Below are 11,752 nucleotides of genomic sequence, written 5' to 3'. Positions count from 1 at the left end.
CTCAGACCGGGGTAGAACCTATGAGCAGTTGACATTTGATGGAAGTTGAAAATGAGGCTTGGAACTTCAGAGTGGCTTGTTTCTTACTTGTGTTAAAGATGACGGCAGGCAGTTGGCAGGAGATTTGATGGCCAGATGGGGAAGGCTCGAGAGAGGGCAAGGGAGGATGTTGGACACAGAGTGGATGAGACTTGCAGATGGCTGGGATGCAGGAGTGAGCCAGGGGGAGCCAGGAGGACTCGGTGAGAAGGTCACAATGCCTCTCAGAGCTGGACAATAATGGGCTCACCAAAGGAAAAGAGTTTTCTTTGTGGTTTTCCTCAGAGTTCTTTCAACATGAGGTAGTAAAGGGTGTACAGGGACTCCGAGATGTTGGTGCCTTCACTTCCTGTGTCTCGCCTGGCATCAGGAGTGTGGAGAAGAAGGTGGCACAGCGGGCCCCACCGTCACACACCAGAAGCTGTTCTCCATGCCTGCTGTCTTTGACAGAGTCTTTACTGGCATCTGATCCAGCTGGAGAAGGTCAGGGGGTTAATTTTGCCGAAAAGGCTGGCATTACGCCTGACATGTGTGTAAGAATTCAGAGTATGTTGAGAGCGCTCTGGTCTCCAGTGTTGAGTGGAAGCACACAAGGCTGTAATGGAAATACAGCTTGTCCTGCACTCCAAGCCAGGGAGACATCCCACAGCCAGCTGACAGAGGCCAATATTGCTCCATGAAGCCCTGGCACCCCCAGTCAGGTTTTAAACCCTCGGGATTCCTGACTTATCCATTATCAAGCAGGAAAATACTGATTCGTACTCCAACTCCACTCTCTTTGTCAGAATGATTTGGGTACTAGAAAATCTCTTAGTACCATGATTTACAAAACTGTTGATGAGCACTAAATGTTGGCCACCACAAGCCCACCCTCAGTGTCCACATTCCTCGATCAATGACCCAAAATTCTCTTCCTCTCTTTAGCAAACTCGTTAACATTAAGAAATTATCATTATAGTTGAGGTTCACATGATTACAGTACTGCTGGAAAGTTTCTGCTTTTCATGTTTATTAAAAATGGAATATGGATGGGAAAAAATTCAAAAACACCTAAATAGGAATATCTTGGTGAGTTTTAGGAGCTGAATAAAATTGCCTCACCAAAGACCTGTGGAAACCCGAAACCCCCCAACTATCCTTGCACCCTATCTCTCTGGATGCAATATGATTCAAGAAGAGTCATCGGGAATAGAGTGGGTGATGGTCCAGTGATGTTCTACTAGGGAATGCCCAATCCATATGCTGGTGGCTCTGCACAAGTGAGAGAGTAGGCGAAGAGAATGGAATGTGACTGAGGATGGAGGTAATTGCATACCAGCCAAGGGTCCCCAAAGATTGCCGTCTCCCAGAAACTAGGCAGAGACAAGGAGATATTTTGGCTCCGAGGCCAGCTGGGTACTGGACATCTGGTCAACAAATCAAACATTTCTGCAGTTCAAGCTATCCCTTGACTTGGTGATAATCAGTTCCAGCAGCCTAGTAAACTAATGGAGAAGACACCTGGTAATCCCCCCACCCTCATCCCAATTCAGTCTTTCATCACTGTTCCTGATGAGGAAGGAAGGATTGGGTTGGGCGCTCTCTGACGTGCCTTCCACCCATGGGACCCTGGCCCCAAAGCTTTCTTCCTTGTTCTAACTGAGATCAGCTCTCTCTCTGCAGCCTGCTCCAGTCATCTGCCCCAGGGGGAGAGCCAGCTGTCTGGGTGCCGAGTTCCCAATTAGAATTGAGCCACCCTGGGTTCTGGATGAAATGTTAGTTGGGAATTAAAAAAAAAAAAAGCATGGGCAGTGGCCGTTCTTTAAAAATGGAAAGGAAAAGGATGGACGTGGGCTCCAGGTCATTCACGAAAGTGGAAAAGCTAGCAGAATCATGGAAATCTGGAAGACATGCCCTCACAGGAAAGGGGGTGGGGGTCCCCAGGCAGCATGTGGTGACCGCAGCAGTAGACAGGAGACAGGATAGGACCCGGCACAGCCCTGCCATGGGTTTGTACTTGCTGGCCAGCGGCTGTTCCTCGGACTCTACACTGAGCCTCAACTGCCACTAGAAGACATCTCTCACAGAGCTGTCCTTCTGTCTTTCTCTAAGCTCGGAATCAGCTGCAGGAGAATGCAAAGGGTTTTATGGACAGCCACACAGCCAGGCTGTTTGACCTTGGAAGAATGCTATGTGGTCCTACTGAGTTTTTATAAGGAGAAGCAGCCTTCTCTCCCAAACCGTGGAGTTTGCCCAAACACAAGAGTCCCCATCAGTTCCTTAAGCCCTGACAAGAGTGATTCCTAAGCACAGAGCCAGGAGTAATCTCTGAGCACTTCAGGGTGTGGCCCCCAAACAAACAAACAAACAAACAAACAAAAAATCCAATGGATGCAGAGAGTGTGTAGCGGGTAGGGTGTTTGCTTCAAAGCGTGTAGAACATTTAGCACAATCCCCAGAACCCCATATGGCACCCTGAACTCCAGGAAAAATCTGAGTGCAAAGCCCTAGGCACTGGTGAGTGCGCCCTACACCACGACAAAGAAAGAAAGAAAGAAAGAAAGAAAGAAAGAAAGAAAGAAAGAAAGAAGAGAGGGAGGGGGAAAGAAAGAGAAAGAAAGAAAGAAAGAAAGAAAGAAAGAAAGAAAGAAAGAAAGAAAGAAAGAAAGAAAATCTCCAATAGATGACCCTCCCACTAATTTGGGGGCAGGGGAGAGACTATTAATACAATTTTTCAGGGAAAAACCAAAACCAAACAGCTGTCTGAGGTAAACACCTGCTCTGTCCTGAATGGAAGGGCCTTCTTCCACGTAGACCTGCCCAGCAGCCCCTAGAGTTTATCTTTGTCCACATCTGAGGCAGCATCGTATAGCTATCTCTCTGAAGAAGGAAGGCCTGAGGAGTACCAGGCAAACCCCAGAATGGCTTAGGCTCCTTTGGTTGAGAGTCAGGCTCCTGATCTATTGGACAGAGAACAGGGAAAACATTTATCCTACTGACTCCACCTTCTGGGAAGCCCACGCAGAGGGCTGCTGAGGCACAGCTGCCTCTCAGAACCTCTTTCTGCGTGAGGAGAAAGTGCTTATGACGCCATCAGTGGTTTGTGGGGCCTATAGAGTATTTCTAGTGAGGGGCAGAGCTATGTTGGGGACCCATTTCACTCAATAAATACTTCTCCCTGGGTCAGGAATAGACCAGCAAGGAGGTTTGTGCGGGGCAGAGCCTTGAGACAGAGCTGCGAAGGGAGGAGGGACTGTAGCTCAGCCCGCCTCAGCCCAACTCTTCTCCTTGATGTTTTTCTTTAAGATCTGTTTGTGTTTTCCCGCTTATGTGTTCTTTTCCTTCCATAACAGCTCTTCCTTCCTTCCTTCCTTCCTTCCTTCCTTCCTTCCTTCCTTCCTCCCTCCCTCCCTCCCTCCCTCCCTCCCTCCCTCCCTCCCTCCCTCCCTCCCTCCCTCCCTCCCTTCCTTCCTTCCTTCCTTCCTTCCTTCCTTCCTTCCCCTCTCTTTCTTTCTTCCTCTCTTTCTCTCTCTCTTTCTTTCTTTCTTTCTTTCTTTCTTTCTTTCTTTCCTTCTTTCTTTCTTTCTTTCATCTGGACAGGCACCATGGCTGCACAAGTACAGCCAAATCAAACAGCTTTATCTGCCTCCATGGCATTGAAATTGCTTATCTTACTGCTACAACCTTATCTTTCTCCCAGAAAACAAGTGCTGTCTTCATATTCTGAAGGAGGGGGGAGAGAGCAAGAGAGAGAGAGAGAGAGAGAGAGAGAGAGAGAGAGAGAGAGAGAGAGAGAGAGAGAGAGACAGCAGAAGGAGGAAGGGAGAAGGAGGGGGAAAGGAGGAGGAGAAGGTAAAGGAGGACGAGGAGAAGTTTGTAAAGGAGAAGGAGGAGGAAAAGGGAGAAGGAAAGAAGAAAGAAGGAAGAAGAAAGTGAAGGAGAAGGAGCAAGCAGGCATAAGACAGGAGAGCTCAGTTAGGCCTGGGAAACCCAGATACTTACTTCATCTCCTAAAATTGAGCTATTTTTCCTAGGTTTTCTTTTGGGGAACTCTTACACGCAGGATTAATTTATGACTAGCTCGAAAACAAAAACAGTCAGTAAGCTCCACACCCCATAAAGTTCCCATTTAGCAGCTCTCTGGTTGCTGCCCCACCTGGCAGGCAGAGGCTGGCTTGGCTTCTGGCGTGTTTTCCTGAGGGCTCTGCCGGCTGCTGTCTCCCCTGGCTGGGAGTCTGGTTCTCTCCACAGCTGTGGCCTCCAAGCGACACTCCTCAGGCACCAGGCCTTCCAGCACTCACAGCCTTCACAGAACTTGTCTGTTCCCTTTCCTTCATTGACCAACCAGTTGGAAGGCGGAGGAGACGTGATTTGAATTCTGTGGCTGAGAAGCCTTGAGGAACCCTGAGAAGCCCTGACCAGCTTTTCTTGGGAAACAATATCACCTTCATATTGAAAAGTTTTCTGGGAACTGGTTTGTCTAGTCGCATTTTTAGTCTACAGAATAAAGGTATTAGATTCTAAGGACAAGAACATTTTCCTAAGAAAATCTAAAGACTGCCTACATAACTTTCTCATCTTTCTTGTTTTTATTTTTGTGTTTCAGACCACACCCAGCTGTGCTCAGGGCTTACTCTGGCCCTATGCTAAGGAATCAATCCTGGCAGACTTAGGGAACCGTCTAGGGTGCCGGGGGTCAAACCTGGGTTAGTTGTGTGTAAGGCACGTCCCCTATTTACTGTACTATCACTCTAGCTCCCTACTGCCTCATCATAAGAGTTAAGAATCCATGTGCCAATAAATTAGGGGTTTCTTTGCAATAAACCTCTTTGTTATTTTGTTTTGCTCTAGGAAACATCTCAGGAATTTTTCTTTTTAAATGAAGTCCAGAAGTATAACATATACATGTCCTGGTACATGTTGATTTTTCCCATTTCTGCCAATGTGTTCTTGGCACTTTTAAGGGCGTGATGAGCCTTTTCTTCATGTCAGTGACTTTTTCTTCTCGTTTGCTCCTAGGGTTGAGCACCTAGTCTTCCCCAAAGCCAAATAAAAATAAAATTCCATTTTCTAAGCTTCTAAGAATGACTGTATTTTGGGGAAGAGCAAACAGATCACCACAAACATATTTACCAAGCCATTTGGAGAAACAAGCTGAAATGCAGAGTTTTATGAAAAAAATCATTTTCCTGCTGATTTTCAAGATTTTCCCAACAGTGGAGGTGAGGGGAGTCTTTTGAACGTAGAACTGGTTGGAGATTTGGTCCCTTCATGACAAAGTTCATGACTTTGACCGGCAATAGAAACTTAAAATCAAGAAAGAGGAGTTGTACAGCTAGGACAGGAGGGAGGACACTTAACCTGGCATGTGGCTGACACTTTTTCAATCCCCCAAATTTCACAGTTTATTGTAGGGTTGGGGGTACTGCATATGGCCCCTCAAAACCGTTAGGAGTGATCCCTGAGTATAGAGCTAGAAGTAAGCTCTGATTACTGCCAGGCATGGCCCCTAAAGCAAATGCCATGAACTTATGAAATGCCCCCTACCTTACCCCTGCAACTCACTCTTCAGGAAGCTGGTGTTTGCTCCAAACACTGTGTGGCCAATGGCCTGGACACTCAAGCCTCCTTTCCTGGCTTGTAGGAGTATTTGAGGATACCAAAAGGTCTTTAAGAAAGAAACATTCTTTCCAGATAGATGACAAGATGTTCATTTACAGGACTTAATCCTAGTCACTGGGAAATTCTTAATTCAATTATTTTTATTGTTTATTTATTTACTTTTGGGGGACATGCTCAGCTGTGCTCAGGGCTTACTCCTGGCTCTGTGCTAGGGATCACTCCTAACAGACTCGGGGGGGACCATATGCAGTGCTGGTAATTGATCTGGGGTTAATTGGCTGCATACAAGGCAAGTGCTTTTCCCCTTGTATTATCTCTCCAAGCCCATCAATTTATTATCTTTCTGGACAAGATACATTAGAAAGCCAAAAGCAGACTCTAAACCACAAAGATCTTGTGCAATGTCTACAGGTTCTAAGAGGAAAAAAAAATAAAAGAAAAGAGAACTACAAATGTCTTTTATAAGACATTTATAAATGCCTTATAAAGACAAGACTTGTGAAAAGTCCAACCGTGAGGACAGGAGGCATTGCACCAGACCTTATTTTGTGGTTTATTATAATCACAAATAATCATAGGTCAGAGTGCTTCTTTTTATGGGGGCTATGACTATGCTTCTTAATTATTTGTGGTTCCAGACAAATATTTTTTTGATTTTCTAATTCTGTAATGATATACTATAATAAAGCCTTTCCATAGCACTAAAAAAGTGCTTTTAACTCGTCTCTACATGTTTATTTTGTTATCTTAATTTCCAGCTTACATCAAATCAAACTGGTCTGAAGGTGTTTGACAATGAAATTACTTCTCCAGCCAGATAAAGAAGCTGAGCCTGAAGCCCTACCCAGTCTTGACTATTCTGGGCAAAGAGTCACTGAATCCCCTTCTTTCAGTCCTGCTGAGCAGTTCCTAGGGCCTTTGAAGGAGCTCCAGCCTTCCTCTCCCAGCACTGAAGGAGCCAGAAGTTACTATGGCTGCCAATTAATGGGCAAATTGGGTCTGAGCATCACTAGGATCTCAATCAAACATCCTGCTGCTCACATGGATCTTTGCTGGTCCAGTCTGTTCAGTGTATAAATACTGTCCAGCTATACAGCACCTACAGAGGTATGCAGGTATCTCTGCCTATATCTGTGTCTATATGTATAGATATCTACATAGATACACAGGTATTTATATATCTATATATCTGTCTATATGTAGTTATACAGATAACAGCACAGTTATACAGATAACAGCACAGATGCACAGATGTCACTAACTATATAACCTTATGTCTATGTGTGTTTGTTTTGGTTTCGTTTGGGAGCCACATCCGGTGGTATCAGAGCTCACTTCTGACTCTGCACTCAGGAATTGCTCTTGGGAAACTATACGGGATGTTGGAGATCAAACCTGGGTCAGCCATATTCAGGGCAAGCGTCCTGCCAACTACACTATCTCTCCTTCTTTGTATAAGGCTACCTATGTAGATATATAGATAGGCAGGGCGGGGCTGGGGCTGGTGCTTCGATTCAGGTCTGAAAGTTTAGTTCCAAACTAACAACTTGAAATTGATTTTTTTTTCGAGTTTGAAAGATGTAGCTGGAGCAATAGCACAACGGTAGGGCATTTGCCTTGCACGCCACTGGCTTGGCTGACCCGAGTTTGATTCCTCTGCTCCTCTCGGAGAGCCCAGCAAGCTACTGAGAGTATCTCGCATGGATGGCAAAGCCTGGCAAGCTACCTGTGATGTATTCGATATGCCAAACACAGTAACAACAAAGTCTCCAATGGAGATGTTACTGGGCCTGCTCAAGCAAATCGATGAACAATGGGAGGACAGTGCTACAGTGAAAGATGTATTGGTGACAACCATTCTGAGGATAGGATCCAAGCCACACCACAGACAATCTAACTATCCCTTAGCTGCTCTTCTCAGCATCCCCAGCAGCTGTTGGCTGCCTGCATACTCTGCTGTCATTTGGGTCATTAAAATCTCAGAAGAGCTTCTAGTCAGCCCCCAGCTGAACTAGGAAGCAAAGTTGTCTGTGAAAGAGAGAGTATGGGGAATATTGTCTACCAGGGAGGCAGGGGGAGGGTGGAAAGGGGGGGGTATACCAGGGATATTGGTGTTGGGGAATGTGCACTGGTGGGTATTTGATCATTGTGTGATTGTAACCCAAACATGAAAGCTTGTAACTATCTAACGGTGATTCAATAAAATTTAAAAAAAAATAAAGTGCCTATATCTTTGTTTCAGCTGGGATTTAATCCTTTGCTTAGGATGTTACATAAAAGCCAGACCTCATGTAATGGTCCCTCATGGTTCCTCCATTCATTCATGCTGAACTGACACCAGAAGCCTGACCTGAGACTGGCCCTGTTTTTGATGCCTTCTGTCCCTTTCTAGACTAAATTAAGAGCAACTTTGCATTAGTCATCTTTTAGCTTGTTGTCTCTGCATTTGACATCTCGGTTTTCAGCACATCTCACCATCCCCACTGCAGAAACCCAGGTGCTGGCCTCTCCCCACCTAGGGAAGCCTGTGGGACCTTCCAGTACTTGCTGTCAGTCATTTCACACAGCCAACAAGAGTGATAGCATGCAAAATCCTGTCGTGATATCCAATCACATGCAAAAGGCAAAGCTAACTTTCTTTTTTGCATTTATTTTCCTTCTCATTGTTGTGTCCACTAGGAGTTTTACCCTTCCTTGTAGCACTCACACATTTAGTTCAGGGCTTGCTGGCGGAGAGAGGGGAGATCGATGCTTTTCCCTGGTATTTATATTATAATTTTATTTGTTTTGTTTTTTCTATTATGTAGCCCTTATTTTACAGTATAAACTCCTAGAGGTTGGAGACTCATCTACTTGTTCCTGACTCTATCTGAATGTTCAGGACAGGGTATGTAGTCAGGGTTTAACAGATACCAGTGAATGAATGGATGAGCTCTGGGTCCTCTTGTGACCATGACACACTTGTGTCCTTATTGCAAGAATCACACAACCAGTGTTTCATTCATCTTTGTATCCTCAGTGTCAAATAGTGTGCCTGCCATGAAAAGCCACTCCATGAAAACATCTTGAGGAATTAATAATGAACTAAATGGGAGTCAGTAATCCCCAGGTAATGCCAGTTTTATGGGTCAAGTCATTCTATTCCTCGTCCCCAGTCCTAACACACACACACACACACACACACACACACACACCTCACAGAAACATTGCAATTTTCCTTTCTATGATGTTTTAGATACAAGCAGAATCATTCTGTCTCTTAATGACAGCATTTGGGAAATCTTTTCATGTGAGTGAAGAGGAGAATCACCTCATTCTTTCTCATTGCTTCAGACTGCACTGAATATGGGGGGAGCTCATTACTAGTGATCCTTGTTTACATATTTTCTGTTCTGCCTTCTTGCCAACACTACTTCAGGAAACACATTGTACGTTGGAATTTGAATTCAGGTGTTATCATTTCTCTAAGATGCATACCTTCCCTTCAAGGGACATTTCTGGGTCTACCAGAGCATTGTTAGAACTCTCCATAATGATGAGAATTTTCTGTTCTGCACTGCCCCAAGTGGGAGCCAACTCATCTCCTGTCATCACTGAGCACTTGACCGGGAGCCAGAGCAACTGCAGAGCTGCAACTCTAATGGCATTTAATTTTAATTCATTTACATTTGAATGAAACAACAAATACACAGAGTTAACAGCTACTAAATATTGGCCAACACAAGTCCAAGCAGACACGTATTTGAAATCTGAATACATGCAACTGAAATGTGCTCCCGGAGGCCAGCGGAGCCTGTGTTCTCATAAACAGTGCTTGTTTTCCCTCATCCTCACCCAAGGCTGCCTGATTTTCACCAACAGATGGAAACATTAGGTTCGATCTGTTTTGCCTACGGGGAAGCTGAGCCTATTTCCAGGGACTCATTGGCCATTTGCTTTCCTTCTCCGAGATTTACCTATTCCTGTCCTTTGTTTTTTATTTCAAACATTGGCCTTTCTTTAGTGGATATCCTGGAGCACTATTTGTCTTTGGGGTACTTCTGTGATTGTTATGTTGCAGGCACTTCTTGCATCTGCGGTACCCCCAGGCCTGGTCCTGACAAAGCAACTGAGAAACTGTGATTGGGAAACAGATGGGAGAACCAGACTTCCGGCTGCACCTTTGAAAAACTCAGTCTGTCCAGCTTGGTGTCCCTAATGACTGGGTCATATCTCTCCCAGAACCTTGCTGTCAGGCCTGAGTTCTGAGTGACTCAGCTAGCAATGAGGCCCAGGAGCTCCAAGGCAATGCTGAGGAGGACGACGCCTTCAACAATGGCCTGGCTGCCTGCAGGTGGACATGGTAAGCAGAAAGGGTTAGCTGGTAAGTCCAAGTCTGGTGCTCAGGTCTCTGCATGAGTGAGGCCTTCTAGGCTTTTCTCTCTCTCTTTCTTTGTGAGTCTTGCTAACGGTTTATTTTTTCAAAAAACCAGCTCTTGGTTTCATTGATTTTTTGGATTATTTTTTTGGAAATCCAGGCCATTGATTTCTGCTCTAAATTTTATTGTTTCTTTCCTCCTGCCCTGTTTGGGCTCCTTTTGTTGGTCATTTTCTAAGATCTCAAGCTGTGGAGTCAAATTATTTATGTGGGCCCTCTCTTTTTTCGTGATTAACACTTGCAGAGCTATAACACTGCTGTAGCTGTGTCCCACAAGTTTTTGTAGCTTGTGTCTCCATTCTCATTTTCTTCCAGGAATCTTTTGATTTTTACCTTGATTTCCTCTCTGACCTACTCATTCAACATTGAGTGGTTTAATATCCAGGTGTTTGATTTGATTCTCCATTTCTGCACGTGATTAACTTCTTTCTTCAGTGCATCATGGTAAAAGATAGTTGATAACAATTTCTATCTTCCTTATTCTATTGAGGTATGTTTTGTAGCCCAGCACATGATCTATCTTTGAAAGTGTTCTATATGCACTGGAAAAGCATGTGTATACAGGGGGATGTAAAGCCCTGTATACATCTATGTATGTATAGATGAGGTCTTTCTAGCTCTAAGTCTACCTCCTTCATTGCTTGGCGTTCTGGAGTGAATAGTGCACTTGGATTTGGGTCCAGATGTTGGGAAGAGCCCAGGTCTAATGTTCCTCCTCTGTAACATTCATGGGAACGCTAATAGATGCCTGTGCTGTGCTGTGTGTGTGTGAGGTGTTGAAAAAGCCCAAGCAACACCCAGGCCATTTCAAAGCAATAGGGAGCATGTCCCTGGGCCTGGCTGACAGGTCAGGCTGACTCAGTCTCTGTAGAGAATTTATTTGTTCGATTGCTTTTGGGTTTGGGGCTATACCTAGCATTGCTCAGTTTACTTCAGGTTCTGTGTTGCGGGTACAGGAAATAAGGCCTCATAGAAGTTCCTGGAGCCAAGAGACACAGAGAAAGCTGGACTCCTGCCTCTGAGAGAAGTTCCAGCAGGAACAAAGACCAGGAAAAGAATATCAAACAAGAGCATTGACCCCTCCCCAGTTCTACTCCCTTGGCAACCACCCTAGGAATAGACACTTAGCTAGAAAGCCCCATGTAGGACAGATTGGGAAAAACCCTATAAAAGCCACCTTGAACAAAGGTAGGGCACGCATATGCTGCCTGAGTCTTTGTGCCACTTGTGCCCACGTGACTGAGGACATGTGACACCCGAGGACATGGGTCACCCACATCTCCCCTCTTGAGATGTGTGCTGGGGCTCTCTCTGTCTTTGAAGAAGACAGGGTTCTCTCTTCAGCACATCACCACCACTGCCCCCCACTCCCCTCCCCCCCCACACTTTCTCTCCTTCCTAAAAACCTCCAAATAAAATGTTTTTACTTCACTGCTATCTACTCCTGAAATTCTTTTCTGTGAGAAAAGACAAGGATCCAGAAATCCTGAGTAAGGCCTAAGACTGACTTTCCTTTCCTGGAAAGAGCAATTCCTTGCTCCAGACTGAGTCTGAAGCTCCCCAAGAGATTGGGTGGTGGGGATCAACTCCAGTGCTGAGAAGACCAAGCAGACATCAGGTGAGGCTTGATGGCCACCTTGTGTGTCCATGCTGTACAAGGGTTCATTGCAGACTCTATCAGTCCTAGCCTTCCCA

The sequence above is a fragment of the Sorex fumeus genome, unplaced genomic scaffold, assembly GCF_029834395.1.
Source record: "Sorex fumeus unplaced genomic scaffold, SorFum_2.1 ptg000007l, whole genome shotgun sequence".
In the NCBI taxonomy this organism is placed as follows: domain Eukaryota; kingdom Metazoa; phylum Chordata; class Mammalia; order Eulipotyphla; family Soricidae; genus Sorex; species Sorex fumeus.
Note: the sequence above shows the minus strand (reverse complement) of the source record.